Genomic DNA, 27,869 nt, shown 5'->3' with positions numbered 1-27,869 from the left:
TCTCCTGCGCATATCAGCGCACGCTCCGCTGCAGAGTGAAAATCTCATTCTTGAAACATCCCCCAGGCTGTGGCTAAGCCATGTCTCCGCAATATCCTTTCTTTCAGGAGTGCAAGTTCTGCAAGGTTCGCAGGAGAGCTTCTGTAAAGTTTGGAAGGTAGGAGACGAAGTACTGGCAGAAGTAAAGCTGTGAGTACCGGGCGTGAGTCGTGCTTCGGTAGCTCAGTTGGTAGAGCACTTGCCTGCGAAAGGCAAAGGTCCCGAGTTCGAGTCTCGGTCGGGCACACAGTTTTAATCTGCCAGGAAGTTTCATATCAGCGCACACTCCGCTGCAGAGTGAAAATCTCATTCAGTTAGTTAGCCTGTGCTCCGCAATTGACGATTTCTCTAGTTCTCTATTTTTAATATGCCGTTGGTGTTCTGCACAGCGACCGCTGTTATTAAGGAGGCTGCTGAAATAAGAATGAGCGAGAAGAACTTTAACCGCGGTAGCGGTTACTATCTGAGCGGTGCATGGAAACGAGCGCTCGATGCAAAGAAGCATTCCTTCCAGTATTTACGTTCCCACGGAAGCGGTAGCACCATCAGCGCAGACACTGACACCGTCTCCGACAGCAGTATTTAATCGCCGATCAATAACAAGCTGACCAATCATCTACATCTACATACATACTCCGCAATCCACCATACGGTGCGTGGCGGAGGGTACCTCGTACCACAAATTCTCTCCCTGTTCCACTCCCATACAGAACGACGGAAAAATGACTGCCTATATGCCTCTGTACGAGCCCTTAATCATAGCTAACACTTGGTTTAAGAATCATGATAGAAGGTTGTATACATGGAAGAACCCTGGAGATACTAAAAGGTATCAGATAGATTATATAATGGTAAGACAGAGATTTAGGAACCAGGTTTTAAATTGTAAGACATTTCCAGGGGCAGATGTGGACTCTGACCACAATTTATTGGTTATGACCTGTAGATTAAAACTGAAGAAACTGCAAAGAGGTGGGAATTTAAGGAGATGGGACCTGGATAAACTGAAAGAACCAGAGGTTGTAGAGTGTTTCAGAGAGAGCATAAGGGAACAATTGACAGGAATGGGGGAAAGAAATACAGTAGAAGAAGAATGGGTAGCTTTGAGGGATGAAGTAGTGAAGGCAGCAGAGGATCAAGTAGGTAAAAAGAAGAGGGCTAGTAGAAATCCTTGGGTAACAGAAGAAATATTGAATTTAATTGATGAAAGGAGAAAATATAAAAATGCAGTAAATGAAGCAGGCAAAAAGGAATACAAACGTCTCAAAAATGAGATCGACAGGAAGTGCAAAACGGCTAAGCAGGCATGGCTAGAGGACAAATGTAAGGATGTGGAGGCTTATCTCACTAGGGGTAAGATAGATACTGCCTACAGGAAAATTAATGAGACCTTTGGAGATAAGAGAACCACTTGTATGAACATCAAGAGCTCAGATGGAAACCCAGTTCTAAGCAAAGAAGGGAAAGCAGAAAGGTGGAAGGAGTATATAGAGGGTCTATACAAGGGCGATGCACTTGAGGACAATAATATGGAAATGGAAGAGGATGTAGATGAAGATGAAATGGGAGATACGATACTGCGTGAAGAGTTTGACAGAGCACTGAAAGACCTGAGTCGAAACAAGGCCCCCGGAGTAGACAACATTCCATTGGAACTACTGACAGCCTTGGGAGAGCCAGTCCTGACAAAACTCTACCATCTGGTGAGCAAGATGTATGAAACAGGCGAAATACCCTCAGACTTCAAAAAGAATATAATAATTCCAATCCCAAAGAAAGCAGGTGTGGACAGATGTGAAAATTACCGAAAAATCAGTTTAATAAGCCACAGCTGCAAAATACTAACACGAATTCCTTACAGACGAATGGAAAAACTAGTAGAAGCCGACCTCGGGCAAGATCAGTTTGGATTCCGTAGAAATACTGGAACACGTGAGGCAATACTGACCTTACGACTTATCTTAGAAGAAAGATTAAGGAAAGGCAAGCCTCCGTTCCTAGCATTTGTAGACTTAGAGAAAGCTTTTGACAATGTTGACTGGAATACTCTCTTTCAAATTCTAAAGGTGGCAGGGGTATAATACAGGGAGCGAAAGGCTATTTACAATTTGTATAGAAACCAGATGGCAGTTATAAGAGTCGAGGGGCATGAAAGAGAAGCAGTGGTTGGGAAGGGAGTAAGACAGGGTTGTAGCCTCTCCCCAATGTTATTCAATCTGTATATTGAGCAAGCAGTAAAGGAAACAAAAGAAAAATTCGGAGTAGGTATTAAAATCCATGGAGAAGAAATAAAAACGTTGAGGTTCGCCAATGACATTGTAATTCTGTCAGAGACAGCAAAGGACTTGGAAGAGCAGTTGAACGGAATGGATAGTGTCTTGAAGGGAGGATATAAGATGAACATCAACAAAAGCAAAACGAGGATAATGGAATGTTGTCTAAGTCGGGTGATGCTGAGGGTATTACTTAAAGTAGTAAAGGAGTTTTGCTATTTGGGGAGCAAAGTAACTGATGATGGTCGAAGTAGAGAGGATATAAAATGTAGACTGGCAATGGCAAGGAAGGCGTTTCTGAAGAAGAGAAGTTTGTTAACATCGAGTATAGATTTAAGTGTCAGGAAGTCATTTCTGAAAGTATTTGTATGGAGTGTAGCCATGTATGGAAGTGAAACATGGACGGTAAATAGTTTGGACAAGAAGAGAATAGAAGCTTTCGAAATGTGGTGCTACAGAAGAATGCTGAAGATTAGATGGGTAGATCACATAACGAATGAGGAAGTATTGAATAGGATTGGGGAGAAGAGAAGTTTGTGGCACAACTTGACCAGAAAAAGGGATCGGTTGGTAGGACATGTTCTGAGGCATCAAGGGATCACCAATTTAGTATTGGAGGGCAGCGTGGAGGGTAAAAATCGTAGGGGGAGACCAAGAGATGAATACACTAAGCAGATTCAGAAAGATGTAGGTTGCAATAGGTACTGGGAGATGAAGAAGCTTGCACAGGATAGAGTAGCATGGAGAGCTGCATCAAACCAGTCTCAGGACTGAAGACCACAACAACAACAACAACGAGCCGTAATCTCTCTTATCTTATCTTTGTGGTCCTTCCGTGAAATATAAGTTGGCGGCAGTAAAATTGTGCTGCAGTCAGCCTCAAATGCTGGTTCTCTAAATTTCCTCAGTAGCGATTCACGAAAAGAACGCCTCCTTTCCTCCAAAGACTCCCACCCGAGTTCCTGGAGTATTTCCGTAACACTCGCGTGATGTTCAAACCTACCAGTAACAAATCTAGCAGCCCGCTTCTGAATTGCTTCTATGTCCTCCCTCAATCCGACCTGATAGGGATCCCAAACGCTCGAGCAGTACTCAAGAATAGGTCGTATTAGTGTTTTATAAGCGGTCTCCTTTACAGATGAACCACATCTTCCCAAAATTCTACCAATGAACCGAAGACGACTATCCGATTTCCCCACAAGTTTGGAAGGTAGGAGACGAGATACTGGCAGAAGTAAAGCTGTGAGTAGCGGGCGTGAGTCGTGCTTCGGTAGCTCAGATGGTAGAGCACTTGCCCGCGAAAGGCAAAGGTCCCGAGTTCGAGTCTCAGTCGGGCACACAGTTTTAATCTGCCAGGAAGTTTCATATCAGCGCACACTCCGCTGCAGAGTGAAAATCTCTTTCTGGATTTCCATTCTTGTTTACCGATCTGAAGAAAGAATTCTTTTCGAGGTTCTCTGATTTAGGTATTCATTCCGAGGAAATCCGAATTTTTCGGAACCCTTATTGTCGTGAACTGGAAAATGTTCAGGCAGCACTGATGTTCAAGCTGATAACAGTGTGGAGGACAAGTTTACAGATAATTAAAGGTTTTTTCTGGAAGAAAACCACCAGGATCGAAGACTTCGCACGAAGTTTGTTATTTGCAGTTGGTACCACCTACTGTTGTGAAGAAACATTTTCTTTACTGAAATTTACAAATTCTAAACAACGGAGAAACCTGAGTGACGAACGTTTATGAGGTATTTTGTTCATATAACATAGCTAAAATCTGAGAAAATTTTGATTCCAGAGAGAAATTTCCCGCTAAGTGTACTAAAGAGCACAAAATGTATCTTAGGCTTTTACTGAATATTTTATTAGTGAATAATAAATTTCGTTATAGTTAGTTCTTTAATTTGTAAGAAAATATTTTATCTGGCCACAACGCGAGATTCAAAATTTGATATGTGGCTCTCATGATGATCCGTGCACTAAATTCGTTTCGTCCTTACAAAAGTTGACTCAGACTTCTTGAAAATACTGCTGAGCTTACTTTATGGCTAAGTTTCCGAATAACGATTTTTTAAAAGATCGTCAAAAGTTAGGCGAATGTTTCTGATGTCTCTTTCTGTTTTAAACTGACTCTCAGATAAATATGATCCATTGGTACGAAATCTTCTGGCCTCAAATAACGTGATATATTCTTGAGGATGAGACAAGAGACAGCATAAAGAACTGCAACATTGTGAAGAATAAGTATGTCATTTCAAAGGGCAATCAAATAAAACTACGAATACGAACAGTATAGACTTCGATGGAGAGAGGAGTTGTGTAGAGATAATGAACGGTAGATGGAACCAATAAGGAAAGGGCGACTGAAATTCTGTGTACGTCTGTTCAGGATGGATGCAACCCTACTAACGAAGCAGATTTCCAACATAGCGATAAGTAGTTCAAGGAATTGAAAAAGGGCGTCAACAGCACTGGATTGAATCAGGAAGCAATTTCTACCCGATCTTATTACAAATCACTGATCAGCGCCTTGAACGGCTTCGACGATGGGCAAATCAGAACATCGGTTGGACAGAAGAGAGAATACAGCTTGTCGGAGAAACAATGCAACGCTTTCTAGCTGCAAAGAAGGCTTCCAGAAATGGCTTACAGTTACTTGAAGTTATTTCTAATCTGGGAAAATGAATTCATAAGACAATATTTTCCACATAAATGACAGTTGAAACTTGAAGTTGTTTTTGACTTACAAATCGAACATAAAGTTTTACCTTGGCGCCAGCTCATTTGGTTGCAGGTAGGAATATAGTTAGCTGGTGCAGCAATGCCGTTCGCTCGTTCGCTGTGTCTCTCGAGCAGAGATAGTGATAACAAAGGAAGAAAAGGCATATCTCGTTCGACGTTTCCAATAAATACAATTCAGTCACAACTGATTTTGTCGAGAACAGGACACTTCAAGCCCCACGGGGTAATGGGTCGGTCTCCAAAGGTGTCTGAGCGTACAGCACATGATTATTATCGTTATTATGATTGTGATATCGGGTAGCTAGAATTAAACTGACGGTGTTGCGAGTGCTGCAGACCGGGCTGAAACGTCGTAGGTATGTTCATTAATCTGTGTGCTACTGGAGTATGATGAGAGAAATAATAGTCACACTTTCTGCCACCAAGTGGAAATATGGCGCTGTGAGCAGTGAGAATGTGAAATGTTTACAGTTTTTATTTTCCTTTGACAATGTCAACGGTGGGAGACACGCGATGTGTTAATTTAAAACATGTGTGGATAAAAATCCTACGTCAAGATCGCAATTATTCTTTACGGTTTACCGGGTAAGGCTCATTACTGAACCATCTTCAGACCAGTTGAAAATGTTGTTCAGTGTGTGACACTCATTAGACATCGTCGTATTTTTTTAGAAATAAGTCGCCCTAATTAAATAAAAAATCCTAAAGTGAAAATAGTAGTTGGTCATGTAAACTGAGAAAGATAATCAGTACATTAGTCAGTTAACATGACCAGCTAAGATTTTCACTGTAGGATTTTTTTTTTAGTAAGGCGACTTAGCTCTAAAAAATAGGACGATATGTAAGGAGTGGCACACGCTGAAAAAGTTTTAGATTGATGTGAAGTAAAGAAACATTTTCAGTAAAGAAAAATTGCCATTTGACGTAGGATTTTTTATCCACATATGTTTCCTGTTCAGATGTCAATACGCTGTTTGCTGCTTGAAGACACGTGTCGGTTTCTTATGTAAAGTGGCTGTTGGTGTAAAGGGTTAAGAAGGTTAAAGTTTTCTGTAAGAAACGCAATGGCTATTGTGAAGACAGACCGTGCACTGTTAGAAACTTGTTTTATCAGAACAGCAGCAATAGCAGATCCACATTGCGGGATTATCGCCGATAAAAACACCCGCGAAGAAGCCTCATGTCAATAAATGGGCTAAAGAATATGATAGGGAAATCTGAGGAAACAGGGAGACTGAGACTGCCCATTCCCGTGGAAGCTTTTCATGAAGTTGCTGTAGCTATGGTCGATCGTGCAGTACAGGTCTCACATACTGCAGCTACTGCTCGAGCTGTGTCACGGGACTTGTATCTGCCCTGGTCCATAGTTCGAAAGATTTTGCGGCGCATTTTACATTAGTATCTCTAAGATTTAGAATGTGAACCAAATGATGCCTCAAGATACGCTACAACACTCTGACATTGTCCTTCGTATTTTTGGCACGCATGGAAATGGATGACATGTGTCCGGGAATATTCTTTGAAAGGACGAGACACATTTTACTCTGCACGGTGCCGTGAATACACAGAACTGTCGCGTATGGGGTTCTGCTCCGCCACATGCGATGCAGCAACATCCACTGCACTGAGCTTATGTCACTGCGGTGTGCTTTCACAACCTCCTTCAGTCTCGATCCGGTTTTCTTCGGGAAGACACCTTGCCGGTCTGTTTCGTGCACAGTGACATCACCACGTTATAAGGACGGTTTTGTGCAACATGTGATTCCAGCTTTGCAAGAACGTGACTGTGTCGACACCACTACGTTTATGCAAGATGGGGCGACATCACGTGGCGCTTGCGAGCTGAAGATTTGTTTGAGAAAGCACCTGTACCAACCCTATCATCTCTAGATAATTTCAAGATGTATGGCCTTAGAGACCCCTCGACCTACATCCGTGTGCATTCTAGTTATGGGGATATCTGAAACATCGTACCCATCACGGGCATATCAGGACTCTTTATCTGAAGGATATCAAAAGACGTGATATCGCTCTAATTGCACCGGATATGCTGCGACAAGCTGTCGAGTATGCCGTGCTATTGATGCAGTCTGGAGACTATACTGATCACGCGTTGCAACTTGTGACCAAATCGCAATAAACGTATCAGAACCACCGTTACCACGTGTTTGATCTTTCCTCCCCATTTCCTGCACCCACAGCACATTCTGACTGCTTACAGTGCCATATTTTCACATACTCCACGAGCACACCTATTAATGAACATGCCTACGATGTTTCAGCGTCCTGCGATGCATACAGCCCGCACTGCTGCGATTGGAACATCGATAATTGAACCACAAGCAACAAGAGTGCGAACTCTGTCCATTTGTCTCCCCTTCCAACTGCTGCGGGAATAACAATAGCTTGAAATGCATTTATCCCCAGCCATGTTCACGAAAGTGTGGGACGAGTTTGACTAATGTCAGGATGTTTGTCGTGCGTCCTTTGGATGGCTCAATACCCTTTTGTGTAAAATAAATGAAAACTTTGATTGTAAGCCTAATTGTAAAATGCACACCTAGGTAGTAGGTGAACGCATGTAAAAATGGATCTTTGTGAAATCGGATGGTTCTTTTGAATATTAAACTTTGTAATCCTGTGTCTAAGTTAAAATCCACGACAACCTCATATCAAGATTCATGTAGAAGTTGTATTCTTCTCAAATCGGATGAATGTTTCAGCAGGACACCGTATAATGCGACCAGGAATCTTCGCAATTGGTCTGGTCCGCAACCCCCAACAGCTTTCTGTAACACCTTGTTTTGACAGCCTTCGTAATCGCAAAAAAAAAAAAAGTTCCCCAGCGTTAGTGAACTGTTGTAAATAGTGGAGGAGGAAATATTATTGATGACTTGGTTCAAATGGTGCAAATGGCTCTGAGCACTATGGAACTTAACATCTGAGGTCATCATTCCCCTAGAACTTAGAACTACTTAAACCTAACTAACCTAAGGACATCACACACATCCATGCCCGAGGCAGGATTCGAACCTGCGACCGTAGCAGTCGCGCTGTTCTGGATTGAAGCACCTTGAACCGCTCGGCCACAGCGGCCGGCTATTGATGACGAAAGTCTCTGTTACATGTATCTGTTGTTTTTAAACGTATGGAAAAACGCTACATACTTATGAACCAACCTAATATAGTGATTTGAACCAGAATGCGCACATGGCTTCAATTAAGACATGAAAATTGAACTTCTCTTTACACTTAGTACACATTACAGGACACACAACATTCATGAATTATCCACATGAATTACCCACAGAGCACAAAAGCAATATACAACCAGCCATAATAACGAAGCGAAACAAAGTTACGCGTGTAACTATTGCGGAACGCCTCTTAGGAAAACTGGGATTAACTGAAGCATAAAACATACAGTATAAGAACACCACAGCACAGTGGGTAACTCCAACTAGCATCTCGTACAGTCTGCACATTAAGATGCTCACCAAGAGATTCCAGATATCTGAGCATTTCCACTTTGAATGCAGTTTCCACAGCCACCAAACAGTAGACGTAATACCAACATCTTTTTCCACCAGATATCTGCGTCGCCTCTCCCAGGCGTGTAAATAGACAGATTGGCAATGAAGGTTTTGGCTGAAAGTGTTATTCCATTTCTGCAGTTGCTTGCAGCGTCCATGACCCAGTAACAGCCATCCTCCTGTTACCGCTCGGTAACAACTCACACGGAGCTGATACGGGGTGGCGTTAAGCCGTTGCGGCGGATCACGTGCGCGCCCCCTGGCGGGAAACTAAGCAGGCCGTTGCTTAGCTACGGGTAAAGAGGTCAAACCGCGCTTTCGATTACATATCGGAAGCGCGCACGGCTCATCTTACGAGCGTAATCTGTTAGCACCACGCCATGGAAGCCCCATAAAACATTCAGCATCACCTTGCTCTACAATGCTTGGATCTTTCTCATTTTCAGCTGTGGTGAATCCACAGGCTTCCATGTCTCGCGTTGCTCATTTGCCTTGTTGTCACAGTGTAACATGCAGCAGTCGCCGGCCGTTGTTGCCGAGCGGTTCTACGCGCTACAGTCTGGAACCGCGCGACCGCTACGGTCGCAGGTTCGAATCCTGCCTCGGTCGTGGATGTGTGTGATGTCCTTAGGTTAGGTTAGGTTTAAGTAGTTCTAAGTTCTAGGGGACTGATGACCTCAGATGTTAAGTCCCATAGTGCTTACAGCCATTTGAACCATTTTTTTCGGTTTGGTCAGAAGTAGATTCGAAAACTAGCAGTCGTCCACGGTGATCAGGGGGCTAAAGCTTAGTAGCGAGTGAGGTGGCGCAGTGGTTAGCACACTGGACTCGCAGTCTGGAGGACGGCGGTTCAAATCCTCATCCGGTAATCGACATTTAGGTTTTCCATTATTGCCTTAAATCTCCCCGGGCAGAAGGCGGGGCGGTTCCTTTGAAAATGGTACGGCCGATTTCCTTTCCCATACTTTAGTAATGTGAGCCCGTACTCCGTCTCTGATGACTGCGCTGTCGATGGCACGTTAAACTCTACAATCTTCCATCATTCCTTCGGTCTTCGTCATTCAGACAGTTTTCATCACAACGGATGCGTCTGCGCCACCCGACGAATGATGCATGTGTTGCCGTACACTTTCACCAATGTAGCATTCGTGCAGCGTTGTTGCTTTGCAAATGCAGAAAACAACCGCACGGTACTCACACTGTCAGTGGGTTGTCCGTTTTGTTTTCGCTCAAAAGGCCTTGTAGGGTACTGTGGCGTGGGGATTTCAATGTGTAGCAGGGATGCAGACATGTAGGTACAAACAAACAAAAAATTAATCCTACAACATTATTGTATCGAGGGGGTAACTGGAATTTAGATTATCTTTCGTATCTACAGTACATAATCTTCGGCATTCTTCTGTAATAACATATTTCAAAAGACTGAATTCTCTTCTCACGACTATCGTTTGTTGGCCACATTTCACTCCTATATGCGTTACAATCCAGACAAATACTTCTAGTTAACACCACCATGATATTCTTTTCTTGAGAAATGCTCTTTCTTAATGTTGTCAGTCTGCATCTTATACCCTATTCACTTCGACCTCCGTTAGTTAATTTACCATCCAAATTGCGAAACTTACGTATGAGTCACTCTGATTCCTTTAGCAGTACCTGGTTTAACACCACTACGTATCCTGGGGCCCTTACTGTTTAACCTCTACATTAACGACCTCCCAGCTACACATAACACGACGGTAGCAATCTACGCGGATGACACTGCCATCCTTGCGCAAGATTGGAAGCCGTCTAACATTAACTCACGACTACAGACTGCACTCAGAATGGCGGAACCTTGGCTGGTGAAATGGCGTGTTAGAGTAAACGTCGACAAGTGCGAGGCCGTTCTGTTCACTAGACGACCGAAGCAACTGCGCAAACATCAGCACTGCAACCCAATAACACTACACACACGCCCAATACGTTTCCACGAGAAGGTCAAATACCTCGGTGTCTGGCTGGACAGGAAACTACTCTGGGGGGACCACATTCAACACGTGACCAACAAAGCTAACGCGAGGCTCAAACAACTCTACCCTATGCTTAACAGGCGTAGCACACTGAACAGGAGGGTGTCTAGGTCCATGTACATGACACTAATCAGACCCCTGATGACGTACGCAGCCCCTGTCTGGGGATACGCTGCGCCAACTCGCCTGCGCCGTCTGCAGCTCATACAGAACAAAGTACTCAAAATCATAAGCAACGCTCCGCGCTACACACGCATCGCGGACCTTCACCGGGAATACCGGCTAGATACTATCTTGCAGGTATTCCAAAAACTCTCCACGCGACTGTACAATAACACGAGACACTCGCGCAACCCGTTTATCCTTTCTCTGGGTAACTACGACCACAACCATAGATGGAAGCATAACAGACCAAAGACATTACAGGCTAGGAACTAAACATCTATGGTCCATAGAACGCTAACACGACAGTACTGGCGAGCCCCTGCAACACAGTTACTACTGGAAACCCAGATGTGCGACCAGCCGAAAAACAGGCAACCGCAGGGAAGCCGTACTGTACACAGCACGCAAACCAGCGACACACACTCCCTACACCGTCCGTGAGCCGATCTATGACCGATCGCCCACTAATCTACAACGACCTTGAACTGTTGCAGGGACGCAGCAACTGCAGCAAGCGCCGCAACAAGTTCCAGCAACGACAAAGGTAACGATGCACGATACCTCGAACTAACATAACCGCACCTTGCATGCTCTGTCGCAGCTAGCAAGCCGCTACTGCCCTTACTACCCGTCCTACTGTCGCAGAGGATTTTTTCCCTTGGCTCTTGCCTTGGCACTTTTTTTTCCTCTGCCCTTTGCGACCGAACCGCTGAATCTTTCCATCAGTAAATGGGGTATGTTCTCCACTGACTCGGTTGTTTTAACCCCCTCCACTGACGGAATGACCCACTTCCCAATTCCGTATGTATAAAACCAGTACGGACTTGTAGCTGTCACGCCTTTGCGCTTACTGCTACGTATTTTTACTGTAAATAGCTCAGTCCCAATGGTAAGAGGCAGTAGTGAATTCACGTAGTTAATATTTGAATCCAGCACAGCTGCCACAAGCTCAGCTCACTTTTACTCCACTCCTACCCTCGCCATTGCACCACATTAACTAGGTGCTACGTGGACCTTGCTAAATTCACTTGCGTATACATTTTTGACCGTTACTCGCCAGTATTTACCTAATGAATAGTACACTCCTAACCGGACCATTTCCCTAAGAGCTGTGATGATTGAACGGGTTCGATCCACGGCCTACAGTGCCCTACAGTTCACACGGTAACACTGCCTACCTGACCCACTTAACTTGGTAGTGAGCTTATGTATCCAATCACCACTGCTAGCAGCAGTGGATAATCCTATCAGCACGACGAGAGCAGCAGACTTACCGTCGAATCCTCCTGAAAATACTTATAACTACGGTCGCCAGCTCTGAAGGAGCAAAAGAATAAATCAATTTTTGGGCTCGTTTCAAAGTGAAATGGCTTGAGTTGAATTTAAACTTAATTCTGAATATTACTATTTCTGATCATTCTAGATGATTCTACAAAGCAAATACTCTCTCAATTTCTGTGAGTTGGCTTGGTAATTACTACCAAGACAGGTTATGCAACTTCGGTTAACAAAATTCTATCCTTCAACTTATTTAATGATTTTGGATATTACTCTTTGGACCATTGATACAGAATTAGTTAGGTGACTTTACTTGAAAGGTTGCTCAGAAAAATTTAAGTAACTGTAAATAGGCGACTCATTCTGGTGTGACCATTGCTCTTTTCAACATTCTTATACGCTAAAGTATTCTACAACCAAAAGAATTGTAAATGATAGAGGCGATGGTGGCCTCAGTCTGATTTCACTATACTATGTTTGAGGTTACTACACTTTACAATGAACAACATGCGTCGTAATTTTACTCATTACTATATTCTGTCCTCTGCACTTGCATAAAAGAAAACTGGTATTCTCCTTTTACATGTATACAAAGTTCGACTTAACAATTGCAAGCAGTCTTGCCTTGGGTAGACGTGTCGGTGCTGGTGGTGAGATGCCGGTGGCTAACGCAGCTCTTCACGCCTCATGCCCTTAATGGCGGCTGGAACTACGAGCTGTAGCACTCGTATAAGCTACTGCACGTCCGCCATAAAATCTGGGCGCAGGAACTTTTACAATCAGCCCCAGTGGCATAGAGGCGGCTTCGACAACCATTCGTCGCGTTTTACTCCAAAAAGGCGACGATATTCGCCTCTTCGCTGTTGCACAATCACTTTTGCGTGAGCACAGTTACGCACGTCCGATCACGTCAACACTCCCCAGGCCATTTTATTGTTCAGTCCCTGTGTCTCCAGCTACCCCTAGCTACGCTCGTATCACCAAGAGTGGGGGCGTTCCCCTACCACCTTTTTACCGAAATCATTTAGTATTTAAGAATATTTATATTTACTACCCTGGAGTCCATACCAGTCATAATAATTTACTACTAGCGTTTTACAACATTAAATTATACAGTAATAACTTATAATTACCAAGAAAAAGAATACATTTGACTCTGAGAGCTTAGTGCATTGTCTGATAGGCAGCGCTAATTCCCAGTTCCGCCAATAGATGGCATCAGGGTGCACTCCCTGGCAGTCTCACACAAGCGCGCCCGTTTCCGACGCGCGGGCTCCAAATTACTGTCAGCCCACCATCATTTCAGTTCCGTTACACCTTACAACCGCTACCCTTCAATCGTTTTCGACCACTTCTATCTCCTGATGGACCATGTTAATGAGTAATCTTACTCAGACGCATGGATAACATCACAGCCCGCATCCTGTGACGCCTGATTCAAATACTAACATGTTTACGGAGGTGACAGTAGAGCTTTTGGTTTGGTCACTACGTTGGTGTGGGCGTGGAGGGGCCCCATCCTTATACCAGTACATTCCATTACACTCCTTTTCTTTTCTTGATGAACGGACTGTAACACGTCATTATTCTGAATATTCTATTTTCTTTAATTCTTGTGAAACGGCCTCACCTTTTATTTTTTTTTCACTTTTGTATTTATTCGTTAATACAGGGTGTCCGGGTTAAACATATTACAATATGAAATGTGGTAACTTGAGACATAATTGATATATTGGCGCTTTGCTTCTTTCGCGGAACTAAAATTTGTTAGTCTGGTACAACATCGTTTTCGGCGTGAGCATAGACTGCGACCAACTGCGATGTTCCCACTCTCGTAAGAATCAAGAAATAGGACAAGCCCCTTCGGGAAACTGGGAGTGCCCTTCCTAACGCGGGCCACCACGCCATGTACGCAATTTCAGAGACCATTGTCGATTTAATCCGTATGTCCTTCCAGCGGACCACTCACAAGTCAGTCCAACGAGCAAGTAGGCAGATCGCTTTCGTGCAGCTATCGCAGATGTTATGCCTGCAATGCCGCAAAACGCTTGGAGAGAAGTGGAATGCAGATTAGATACCTGTTGCGCCACTGATGGCGCGTGTATCGAGGTGTATTACGTGTGTAAAACAACTTTTTGAGTTATCATAATTGTAAAAACGTACCGTCAATCTCAGTTACTTCTCAAGTTATTACATTTTGTATTATCATATGCTTAACCTGGACACCCTGTGTAAGATAAACTAGTAACTGTCCTCATAGCGATTTGTTTTACTTTTTTGGTGGTGATCGGTTATCGGTTACGTTAACCACCATCTCACCAAAATTAAAATATTATCCGGAGCCAGTGTTCCGTGCCGGAACAACCAGCGATTTAGACAGTTATCATTTATTAATGTATACAGTAAAAATCCCTTAAGTTCCAACATGTTGCCAAAATATTCGTTAACACTTCAAACTCTCAGTTCTCCTGTGTGTTCCTTACTCAGTCTGATAGCCTCTTTCTAGCTCCTGTTTTCGAAAAATCTCATATCTACATCTAGCATTACACATTCATTTCCAACTGTTATTGCCCACGTCTCGCTGCGCTATAGTATGGATGGTACTGCCACAGCGTTTTTTGTCTCACTGTTTTATTCAGTGTTCTGTATGCATTGTCTGACGGTTTCTCGCTGTTAACGTACTTAGCTCCATCATGCTCAGGCATCCACAAGAATTTCTCCAAGAGGGGGCAAAATTCAAAAACTGTTATCGTTGTTATGACTGAATTAGCAACTTTGAAAGCATGTGATGTCCCGAGAGCTAACTTTTGAAGTAGCGCACAAAACCTATTTGATCTTGAACGACTGAATGTTATTCACTCAGAATTTTGATGTAGATTACTTTGATATCTAACTGTAGACATATTAGCATGCGCAGAATACATCTTAAAGTATTATTATTATTATGCCATCCTCAGGATCTCCAACGAGGCAGGAAATAAAGCTGAAAAATATTGACAAAAAATTTTTTTCTTTCCTCATCAGTTAATGTTGACAGTGAGAGGTAAAATTCTGAAACTTAAAAAACAGAAAGATTGAGAAAACCCTGTCTGATATCAACAAAAATGAGTACGAGGGCTGTACAAGGACGGGATATAAATTAGATTAGGGACTCATATTTTAGCATGTTCGCATTCGCCTTGATTGCAGGACAACTCTGGCGGTGCACTGGACTCGCATTCGGGAGGACGACGGTTCAATCCCGCGTCCGGCCATCCTGAATTAGGTTTTGCGTGATTTCCCTAGATCGCTCCAGGCACATGACGGGATGGTTCCTTTGAAAGGGCACGGCCGACATCCTTCCCCATCCTTCCCTAATCCGATGAGACCGATGACCTCGCTGTCTGGTCTCCTCCCCCAAACAACCCCAACCAACTCTGACGTCGCCGCAGCGCAATATTTTTTGAACAACCTGAGAACCAAACAAACATAAGTTATACGATTACTGAAGCTACAGTATTTGCCGTCATGCTCTGATGCTAAATCTGCGCTTTAGTCGCTCTCTTCTTCTCCCCCCCCCCCCCCCGCCCTTCCCACACCGTTATCCTTGCGGACGCCTATTCCGCTATGTAAGCTCCCATTGCCGTCTTTACTTTTCGGTCATGGCTTGCTGTAGCACATTTAAGAATTATTCTTACCAATTTTCGTCAGATAAGAGGAGAGGCACCAGACATAATCTGGCATGGTCATCACTGACAGCCATTAACATGTTAACTAATAAATTATTTATTTTCACGTATCACCACAAACTCTCACAGATACTTGAAACATGAAGTACCTTATGTGCTATCACACTGAATAACGGTTAATGCAGTGAACTCTGTCATTTCATTCGTTTACTCCAATGATTTTCGTGATGAGCACACAGGTGTACTCCTAGAGGAAGCGAGCTTAGGCCGCCTTCACAAGCACCAGCTGACAAGCGCTTCTCATTGTCAGTGGCGCTTCTGCTGGCAGCCGGCACGGTAGGTCAGTGTGTTCGGTCAGAGGGTTGGCTAACAAAACGAGATCAACTAATAAATAAATTAAAAAAAGGCTGGCAAAGCAATGGTTTAAATGGGCACCTTCAGAAGTGCAGCGCCACCGATTCATGTTAACAGTCGGCTCGTGACGTATTGGGCCTGCTGCTCTATGTTCTTTGGTAGAAGTCTTGTAGATCGTACTGTTGGCTAGAGGTGGAAGTCAATGCAGAAGATTTCATCCGTGAAGCTGAAAAAAAAATCCATCAGTATGCAATATTGAGTGCAACGAATATTCAGATAAACTACAGAAAATTAAAGTTTTCACCGGACGTAGGAGGCAAATGTTCTTCAGACAAGACGACGATTGATGAGTGTCACATTTCTTCCCGTCTGTGTTTGGTCTGTTGGTACGTCATATACCACACCAGTACTCAAATTGACTTCAAATCTATCGCGTTCACGAGTAAAACTGTGCAATACACAGCTAGTTTTTATAATATCTTCAGCAAATTCGGAAGTTATAGTGGAAGGTCGATCAAAAATTACATTCAACATATCTTCTAGCCCTACAGAGATTGTGTCTGAAAACTCTTAGACAAGAAATTGTCTCCGTATTAACGCAGTAAGAATGATGACATACGGAATCCTTAATCACAAACGATATCAAGAGGAAATTATCCACAGTCTTCATATGACTGCTTGCTTTGAGCAAAATTTAGTTTCATTGTCAATTAACTTCTTGTGAAGCAAGGAGTTCTTGATCTCAGATCAGACCAGTCAGGCGATCGTCTTTTTGCTTCAGCGTCAGTGAACGTGAGTCTGTGGTGGGAATCACACGTGGCCAGCAACGATATCGAGAAAATGTTTTTGTTGTTGTAATAAAGCGACCCACAGTCAGCTGCCTTGACAACATGTATACATGTACTTACTAAACGTAAACATAGTCCTCAGTTTGCCGTAATACGAGGTTCATTTAATCGCGCGATTAGCTAATTTCGACTAAGCGTAACCTGTAAAACCAACATGGAAAAGCACTACATTGTCCGCATACACTGCCACGTATAAATAACACTTTACTCACACCATATTAAGATAAAACATTACTGTGCAAATTCCTTACTTACATTTGTAACATCTGCATTTCATGTCATTTTCAAATCACTCTTCATTACAAGTAAAAAGTAGCCACATCCCGTCATTTTACAAAAGAATCCACACTGCAGTGGCACCTTTTAAGATCGTATTCTGAATTTTGCTCTTTGTACAACAAAATAGTAACCGACAGGAGCTGGTAATTTCTTGTCACAGATACATATCCATCCAAAGACTCCCTACAGCACATATCATAGGCATGTTACACATATTGCTGGCGTTCCAGACTTAGTTGATGTCATGTGTAACAAACAGTGAGGGAGCAAATAATACATTAAGGACATGCAATGGGACATAAAATATTGTATACAGTACACGGCTTAACACCAGACAAACAACATTATTTCAAACGGCATATCATAAAATGTATATATGAAGAACGTACAAAATTTCACAAATAATTGAAATAGAATGCTGCGTCAGTCGCTGGCGTGCTAGGCACGACGACTGCCTTATATCATAAGTCATCAGTGTCTGACAGCTATTTCTAGACACACAGTCCGCCCACGGTAGCTGAGTGGTCAGCGTGACAGAATGTCACTCCTGAGGGCCCGGTTTCAATTCCCGGCTGGGTCGGAGATTTTCTCCGCTCAGGGACTGGGTGTTGTGTTGTCCTCATCATCATCGTTTTTTCCCCATCGACGCGCAAGTCGCCGAAGTGGCGTCAAATTGAAAGACTTGCACCAGGCGAACGGCCTGCCCGACGGGAGGCCCTAGTCACACGACATTATTATTATTATCTAGACACACAGAAGCCACACCTGACTATTTGTACACAAAGATAACTCACATAATTTTTTTATTTTATTTTTTAAGTAAAAACCAATATGCGATGCGAGAAAGGGTGGCAACCAAATGTCACCTGCGTCATAAAAGATATCAACCACTATTGTGAACATCAAATACTCCATGAGTTACAGTGTATGATAGATTCATAATATAAAACACAGTAAAAAACGATGGGATCTTTTCATTATAAAGAGAAATAACGTGGGAAATAACAATAATAAGAGGAGAAGGAAGCTCAAAAGAAGAAGGGATGGCTCTAAAATGGTTCAAATGGCTCTGAGCACTATGCGACTTAACTTCTGAGGTCATCAGTCGCCTAGAACTTAGAACTAATTAAAGCTAACTAACCTAAGGACATCACATACATCCATGCCCGAGGCAGGATTCGAACCTGCGACCGTAGCGGTCGCTCGGCTCCAGACTGTAGCGCCTAGAACCGCACGACCACTCCCGCCGGCCAAGAAGGGTTATGTGGCCACATAAAGTAAACAAAAACGAAAATATAAAACGTGTGTAAATCAGTATCATACTCCTAAAGGAAGGGCAGGTTGTTGCAATATGTATTCAACATTCGCTGCATCATACATTATTGGATATGTAGGAATTCCAAAACAATGTTCTCTCAATCCTACACATGCCTCTAATATTGAGCAAATACATGCTAATGCTTCATCTTCTTTGAAGAAAGATATACGCTAACAAATAACAGAATTAATACGGGAACAGGTATGAATTATTGTATGAAGCGCATCAAGTAAAATATGAGCTCATACACGTTACATAATTAAGACTAAAAAAAAGTGTCAACAATTGTAAAATGTAAGAAGGGGCAGCAAATAAACAACTTTGCAATACGAAGCGAAGAAGCTACTGCAATATACTCAATGGAATAGAGACATTGCAAGTATACTGTTCTGTTAATATACATACATTATAAGCTTGTACAACAACTATAAAAATGTAGGGAGCAGCAGCAAATAAACAACCTTGCAATACGAAGCGAAGAAGCCACTGCTAAGTACTCAATGGACTAGAGACATTACAAGTATACTGTTCTCTTAATATACATACATTATAAGCTTGTACAACAACTATAAAAATGCTTTGGGAGCCTTCAGTGTAAATTATTTACTATTCGTAACAGCCATGCAGTAGGGTAAATTGGTTTCCTTTTTAGTAAACCTTTAACTACTATTCCTAGGGGCACGCAGGACTTATTTTTGGGTTACCTCTTTCTGATTTTGTTAATCAGTAAGAAAAGTAAAGAGGTGCATCCTGTTCATCACATTCCAAGCGAGACACGGCGGTGCGGCAGATCAAAGCGACGATAGAGGAGCCGCTTCTATTTCCAGCAGCGCAGTGCCGTGTAAATGCCCTCAGGGCCCCGTCATATAGAGAAGCGGTTCTCTGCAGCGCACAGAGCCTTCAGACGTCACTACGCAGCGCGGCGCTTCTGGAAAGAGAAGCGGCTTGTTTGTCGGCGCTTCGATCTGCCGTGGCGCCGTGTTTCGATTCCGTCTTGGAGTGTGATGAGCAGAATGCATTGTAAGTAGGCTGTTTAGGTTTTCTTATTGGTAACGCCACGTAGCGCTCGGTATGAAAACCACAGACTGCACACAGCACAGCCAGTGATTTTCATACAGAGCGCTACGTGGCGTTACCAATAAGAAAACCTAAACAGCCTACTGTACATTTGTAAGAATGGATGTCATGAACTGCTATATATTTATATTATGACTTTTGAACACTTTTAAGGTAAATACATTGTTTGTTCTCTATCAAAATCCTTCATTTGCTAACTATGCCTATCAGTAGTTAGTGCCTTCAATAGTTTGAATCTTTTATTTAGCTAGCAGTATTGGCGCTCGCTGTATTGCAGTAGTTTGAGTAACGAAGATTTTTGTGAGGTAAGTGATTTGTGAAACGTATAGGTTAATTTAGTCAGGGCCATACTCTTGTAGGGATTATTGAAAGTCAGATTGCGATGCGCTAAAAAATATTGTGTGTCAGTTTAAGCACAGTCATGTATAATTTTTCTAAGGGGACGTTTCAGCATCTCTTTTACTTCTCTTAGTGAACTACAAAATAAAAAAGAGATTCTGAATTTTAAAATAAATCCTGAGTGCCACCATTTCTCTCTCGAATGAAGATAGTTAAACAGCTATTAAAACGGAAACCAATTTACTCTACTAAGTGGCGGCTACCGAAGGTAAACATATATGTGCCATCTAGCTTGCTGAATGTGGGTCAATTTATTACAACAACAAACTCATTTTATCTATGTTGTTACTCCACATGTGTGATTGCCACCACAGTCTAATGTTCACTGACTTTGGAGCAAACAGAAGGCCGCCAAACTGATATGCGTTCAAGGATTCGTCGCTTCACAAGACGTTAATTGACAATGAAACTAAATATACTCAAAGCAAACAGTTGTATAAAGGCTGTGATTACTTTGCTCTTGTCATCGTTATTGATCAACGTTTCGGTGCCTTTCTTACTCTATTCGGCCACAATTTCTTTTCTAAGAGTTTACAGATACAATCTCTGTAAGGATAGAAGATACGATGAATGTACCGTCAGCATTCCTGCCACAGAGTGCAGATTTTCAGCTTTCCATTGTATCTCCAGAATCTGCCGAAGATATTGTAAAAACTTGCTGGCTGTTGCACAAATTTGGTCGTGATTGGGACAGATACAGATTTGAAGACACTTCGCATACTTGTGTGTTACACGACAGGTCCAACAGCGGGAAGAAATGTGAGTGATACTCACCAACAGTCTTCTTCTCTAAAGAACTTTTGCCCATTTTCTGAAGTTTATCTGAATATTCCTCACACACCATGTTGCATGTCGATGGATGTTTTCAGTTTCACACAAGAAATCTTCTATATTGACGTCCATCTAGCCAGCAGTATGACCTCCACGACCGTACTGCCAAATAACAGTAAGCAGAAATCCCAATACGTCACGAGTAGGGTTGCCAGATTGAACTGACAAAATTACCGAACATTCCCTGGCTGAGCTGAGGGCTGGCGGTGAACACAATAAAACACTCAGTGAACATTAAAAGTTATGTTTATTACTGCTTGTTACAGCTTACATCAAATTTTTGTTGATTTTAATTCAGCAGGAAAAGTCGTTGTATGTTGCAAACTTCAAATGACAACGAAAGCTTTATTCTCCTTTTACCATATCGACACTCATGCCGTTTCTAGAACCAGAGCACAAATGATTCATGTGACCCAAGACTGTTCTCACACAGACATTGCTGTATGGAACTGACATTATCCTTTTGATAATTTTGCAAATCAGTAAATAAATTAGTGATGTGAATGGAATTAAAAATATACGGAACCGCTCATATTTCAGTACTGAACAAAGGACACTGAAAGACGGAACAGATGGGAGAAGAACCGAATATGTGGCAACTCGCATCACGAGCCGATTGTTAACATGCGGCATTACCCGTTGCTTGGCCGGTTAGCAGCGCCATCGACTGGCGTCGTGTGAAGGCCGCTATTGGAAGCAACGTTCCGCCTGCGGTGGCCCAGTGGTACTTCTGCGCCATCAATGGCACTAGTGCGCCACAGAAGCGCCGTGATACGCACGCCTGAAGGCACCCGTTTAAACCAAAGCTTCGCCAGCGGAAGCGCCACCGAGGAGCGAGTCTCGGCTTCGTACTAAAGGGCTGTTAAGACCCCTACAAACAATCAAACATTTTGTTCAAAAATGTTCAAATGTGTGTGAATTCCTATGGGACCAAACTGCATAGGTCATCGGTCCTTAGACTTACACACTGCTTAAACTAACTTATGCTAAGAACAACACACACACCCATGCCCGAGGGAGGACTCGAACCTCCGGCGGGAGTGGCCGCGGAGCCCGTGACTGGACGCGTCAAACATTTTGTCAAACTTAAAAAATGATTGCCAAATATTTGACTGTGTACGGTGTTGTTTGACGTGTTTGTCTAGCATAGATCATGTTTGAAGTGACTGCGAGAAATTTTAACTGACGGAAAGTTTGACAAGATAACGGACGTTGTTTATGTCAATGATACGCCGCATATGTTTAGTTACAAAAGTGTTTTATTACACTTTATCTCACTATATCATGACGTTCTGCAACTATAGAAAGTACGATCGAGGACAAAGACAAAACAGCAATGACAGGTACCACAACGATAAAAGTATCACATCTTTCCCAGCCATACGTTACGCAGGAAGAGGTTAAGAGCTATCAGTATTTTACGTATAACATGCAAGCGGGATAGCAATGAAATAGAAGAAATCGAAGTTCTGGGGTTCTTTCACGGACGATGTGTTGAATTTGTTCGCACGTTGTGATATTTTAATAAACTGTCATTAGAGGTCGAAGTGGAAGAGAAATTTTGGCCTACAGTACTTGGGTCTCCTTTCTTATTGGGAGGACGAATTGTTTAACGTTTCACTGTCATTCCACACACAAGGTTCTAAGTGTAACATTTCCATTAGCAGGTTTTCATGTGTATTTTTCTCATTTTAAACTATTTCCTGGGCGAGTGTCTTCTTTTCTTATTCGTTAAACGCAGTGCCAGAGTCAATGTTAGAAATACTTTATCTGCATTTGTAGCCATTCCCTCTAAGGCCAAAATCCAGCACACATGAATAGCGTCTACTTCAAAAGTAAGTTAAATTGAGGAGTTTTTTTGGTATGTGTAACGCTTGTTTGTACATCAGCGGCTAGCTAAGACTGAATCTGACAAGACAAGTTTCCTGTTTTGCGAGGCCCTTAACGAGTTTTTTGGAATTTCGTTGTCAATTCGAAGACAGTTGATGTAATCATCGTGTTCTGACAGTGATATTTTCTTTAGCAGATTTTCGTGGGCTAATTTCGCATTTTAAACCATTCCCTGGACCAGCGTCTTGTTTTCTTCTTCTTCTTTTTTAAACACAGTACCAAAGTCAGTGCCAGGACTACTTTATCAGCATTTGTGGCCATTCTCACTACTGTCAAAATACTCACGAGCACGAACAGCATCTGCTTCTGAAGTGAGGTTACGTTGACAAAAATTGTTTGTACGTGTACGGGCTTGCTCGGAAAATTCGTGGCTAAATGAGAGCGATTTGGTGAAACACGTCTGATTGGTTACGGGGGCATCTGGAGCGTGTCTGCCTTGCGAAGTTTAAACAATGCTACATGCAACCGCTACAGTTCGTTCATTGCTACTTAACAAACCTCACAAACACTCAATACCAGAAAGAAACAGCAGCTAAAGCAGTGAGTGGAAGCTGGTGTATCAGTGCATAAGAAGGCAGCATAGGCGTCAGCAGAAGAGAAGGGAAGGGGGGAGGCCAAGTAGGTGCACTTGCCGCGTCCTGGAATCTGGGTACAAGCTTTTTATTCACTACAGAATTCTCAAGCATTCTGGGAGTGATTATCAGTGACTCTGCAGAACTGTAGGTGCTGAGCCCAGGCAAAATGCTGTGACTATTTATCAGACTCGTATGTTGGAGTTGGGAAATTGTGACGATTCCTAGAGTCTGATTAAAATTACTTGATAGATGACGTCTGCCGCTTGCCACATCGGCTGCCGGCTACCGGTCGCGTATACACACAAACACAGAAACACTGCGGGTCACGACACAAGTGCTGTTAAAGTGTAACGTGGAGCCATGTTGGAAGCGGCCGCTGCGAGGTGTGTCTGAAATGCGAGATGCTCTGTAGGCAGCAGATTTTAAGTGACCATTAACAGAACTGCAGCAAACGACACAGATTGTAGCCCAAAATGAAACTCATGTCCTAACTTAACCACAGCCTAATTATGAGCAATATCAACGGCCAGCGATCAGCGGCAGACCTAAATCACGATCACTTTGTTCACGGCGATTAAAGCTAACCTCTACGAGCGATCTCAGGCCAGAAAAATTTCAGTTTCAGCGCTAAAAAGCGATCTGTAATTTCTCACTATCATTCATTAATTACCCGCAACTGTCCTTGCAGTTGCTACACGATCTGCCGCTTTACCAACCGCTGATCAACCCTGTTTTCTTCAAAATGGTTCAAATTGCTCTAAGCACTATGGGACTTAACATCTGAGGTCATCAGTCCCCTAGACTTAGAACTACTTACACCTAACTAAACTAAGGACTTCACGCACATCCATGCCCGAGGCAGGATTCGAACCTACGACCGCAGCAGCAGCGCAGTTCCGGACTGAAGCGCCTAGAACCGCTCGGCCACAGCGGCCAGCAATCCTGTTTGCCACTTGGTTTTAGATTATAGACGATACTGGCGGATTCCAAATAAACATGATAGAATAAGGGGAACAAATTCAATATGATTATGAAAACGAGACGGCGAAGTATTACAAATTTTAAAAAATACATTTAAATCAGTTAAATGAATAATAATAATAATAATAATAATAACGTAAGTCTTCCGATTAGATTTAGAAATAAAAAATTCTCTGTCCTTCACCAGTTTCGAACCGAAGTCTTTTGATTAGATTTAGAAATAAAAAAATTCTTTGTCCTTCACCAGTTTCGAACCTACATCTTCTACACAACAAGTTAATGCGCTACGGTACGACACTACCACGGATGCAGTTATTACATTTCTGACTCATATTCCAGTAGCAACGATGAATTGTAGCCTTCAAAAATTTGTTTTCATGTAATGTCGTGCGAAGCTTTCCTAATGTAAGCCGAGCTCTGTGATTACAATACCAGTATGTGTGACGCTGAATTGTGCAGAAGGATTGTAGTAGTCTTTGGTTAGTGCTGTGTATGAAACGTACGCGCGCGCCTGTGTGTGTGTGTGTGTGTGTGTGTGTGTGTGTGTTTGTGTGTTGTTTCATGGTTATCATGTGTGACGAGATACGGAATTAAAGGGCCTGATCTATCATTCATGATCCAAACACAACATGAAAGTAGCCTGGACAAGGTAAACTGACCAATTGTTGTGGCAGTTTGGCAACGGTGAAAGGTTCGGACGTGACGTTGAGCGCTGTGATTGGAGGACACCAGCTCCAACGCGTGAGGTGTCAACTATCAAGTAATTTTCATCAGACCATAGATGCGGTGGTGATTTCGATGCTGTTCTGCCGTTAAGAGGTATGTGAAACTTCGCAGTACAGTGACGAAACAGTGTCCCAAATTATTTCTTCGCCACTTCCTCATGGAACCCTTATCGAACTCCAGATTCCCCTGGCGCGCGATCCCGGTACCAGTCCCCAGAGCAGCATATACGTGGCAGCAGAAGGCCTATATGTGCCCGTCATCCGCCTCCAAAAATCTCGTTTGCTGCGCAGTGGAAACACAACAGCAGCTGACCGTTTTCTGTGGATGAAGGAGACGCTTTGTGGCTTGCTGAGTATACATTCAGTTTTTTTTCATACGGCAGGACTACTGTAATGTAGGTGTGTATTTTGATATTTAATCTAAGGAGTTAAACACATCGGTTGGAAAACGACAATACCTCTGCCTGCGATAGCAGAGAAGAAATAAAGTGTGAAATTTCAAGGTGTAAAAGACGTTCTCTATCGGGACTGGGACCTTCTCAAACTCGAGGACTGCCTTTTTTTCCAGTTCTAGGCTGTTAAAGTCGATTCTACCCGACAATTTGAGGTTGGTTTTCGGAGACTTTTCACATTGACCCAGTTGAATCACGGTCCTTGGTTACCGTTTTTCCAACCAGCTCAAAAAATGTAGTTTTCATAACAAGTTTTATTCAACTCTATGTCAGTCAACGTTGAGGATCGAAAACACGAAAGTAATGTAATAAATCCATATGTAAAGTTTCGTAGTAAAACAAAGTGCTATTTATAAAGCTAGATGTTATCAACTTTGAATAAGTTGATATCCAACAGGATTTTCTCAGTCTATCTGAATTTTTATAATCAGAATTTCAATTTCATGGTGAGCCTAACATTGCAGAATAGTAATAAATTTTTTGTGCCTTTTTCTGCCTGTGTCTGAGTCATTGGTTACCCTGGACGTTATCATGTATGATATACTTTTAGACTGTTGCATACCAAAAGATTGCATGCACTATTGAAGTATGCATATTACTGACGTGTTGGAGTAATATACCTCACAAGTACTTGTTGAATAATAATCGGTCGTTTAAGGTGCTGTACAGTTAGTTTTGCATACCTTCTGTTAAAATTAGAGCTGCTTGGGGCACGACACTTTTCCAAATTCAACGAATGAGTTACCGTACATGAAAAACGGTAAGTTTAGAATTTTGCCCCTCGTGGATAAATTTTTGCGGACTCACTGTTGGTTTAATGTGACAGATACGTGTGTTTCCCTCAAAACAGCAACGAATAAGTACTATGCAACTCGCCTACATCAGCTGCGTGAAAATTAAAAACCTATGTAGAGCCCCAGATTCAGAAACAAGAAGTAACCTTTCTATCACAGCTAAAGTGATTTTGCGGAAGTATGTGCGAATTCTGTATACAACCACCCTATTCACCACATGTAGTAGTACATTCTGACATCCCCCTACTCTCTCGTCTGAAGAAATTTGGTACTGTAAAACTCAAGAGTCCACTGATACGATTGTGACAGTCTTAGATCGATATTTTGCAAACCTTTCAGTCACGCACTTAAGCTGTGGAAAGTTGGGCAAAGTTGGTCAAAACACGTTTGCTCTATAGCTAGAGAAGGAGGCCGAAATGCACGCGTCAACTCACGCAGGTGGGCGGTAGGTCTGAAACAGGATACGTAATGAATGCTATAAAGAAAAGTACGTAGCTTCTGGAATACTTAACTTTAACCCATCATTTGTATACAGCATTCTTGATGATACAAGTGAGACTCTCTCTCTAGAAATGGTTAATGGCGCCTTGCTAGGTCGTGGCCATGGACTTAGCTGAAGGCTATTCTAACTGTCTCTCGGCAAATGAGAGAAAGGCATCGTCAGTGTAGTCGCTAGCAAGTCGTCGTACAACTGGGGCGAGTGCCAGTACGTCTCTCTAGACCTGCCGTGTGGTGGCGCTCGGTCTGCAATTACTGACAGTGGCGACACGCGGGTCCGACATGTACTAATGGACCGCGGCCGATTTAAAGCTACCACCTAGCAAGTGTGGTGTCTGGCGGTGACACCACAACGTTGATCGTTATGGGAGACCACGAGGATAAATAAATGATTTTTTTTTACATAAAAAGCTCAATTCTTGCAATTAGCCGCGGAACGTTTCATTTTGTCAATTATATCTCCCTCAGAAACGGTGTTTGACTCTCACGAACAGTTCTAAATCTTCCAAATGGTTTTTCTTTCACAGTTTTTCTGTTTCATTTTGGCATGTATTTCTTACTTCATATAAACCTTTGACCCATATATACAATTCAGCTTCAGATTTTACAAAACGGAACCGTCTTTGCACACTGCTTGACTTTAAACGTTTTCTCCCTCTTGACAATTACCGTACACGTTTTGTTCGGCCTAGAAAGATGCTGTGTTTTTGTTCTGGACTTTTAGTAGCACAACAAACATAATTCGAACCACAACTCACAGAATCGTCGGAGTTATTCCTGTTTCTTCTAATGATCCACAATTCCGAACCAAATTTCGCCATCGTTCGAATGAATGTCCATGAAATTAACTAACAACTGACACATAACGTAGGTCCTCAGGAGAAGTAGGTAATTTCGAGCGCATACCACGTTTTCATCTTTCATCTTTGCAAGGTTGACAACATTAACTGGAATCCATTGTATTGTTAAATTCTGGAACTTCCGAATAGACAAATGCTGTTTGCTAGCATATACGAAGAAAACAAATAATTTTTTTTTGTGTTTTTGTGTTTGAAATCTTATGGGACTTAACTGCTAAGGTCATCAGTCCCTAAGCTTATACATTACTTAACCTAAATTATCCTAAGGACAAACACACACACCC

The 27,869-nt window shown here is 42.6% G+C and overlaps 2 protein-coding genes across 2 annotated transcripts in view; one reads left to right on the top strand and one right to left on the bottom strand.

Annotated features, from left to right (window-relative positions):
- The window catches only part of LOC126162316 (uncharacterized), a 716,875-nt gene that overhangs the window by 235,927 nt on the left and 453,079 nt on the right, over positions 1–27,869 (bottom strand). The gene's annotated exons all lie outside the window — the stretch shown is intronic.
- LOC126162314 (uncharacterized) overlaps positions 1–27,869 on the top strand; it is a 141,572-nt gene that overhangs the window by 20,903 nt on the left and 92,800 nt on the right. Inside the window, exon 2 of the mRNA XM_049918739.1 lies at positions 11,253–11,302. The gene's annotated coding sequence lies outside the window, so the exon portion shown is untranslated. The remainder of the gene's footprint in view (positions 1–11,252; positions 11,303–27,869) is intronic.

Source organism: Schistocerca cancellata, chromosome 2, assembly GCF_023864275.1.
Source record: "Schistocerca cancellata isolate TAMUIC-IGC-003103 chromosome 2, iqSchCanc2.1, whole genome shotgun sequence".
Lineage (NCBI taxonomy): Eukaryota > Metazoa > Arthropoda > Insecta > Orthoptera > Acrididae > Schistocerca > Schistocerca cancellata.
The sequence above is the reverse complement of the archived record's forward strand: the minus strand, read 5'-3'. Positions and strand labels throughout refer to the sequence as shown.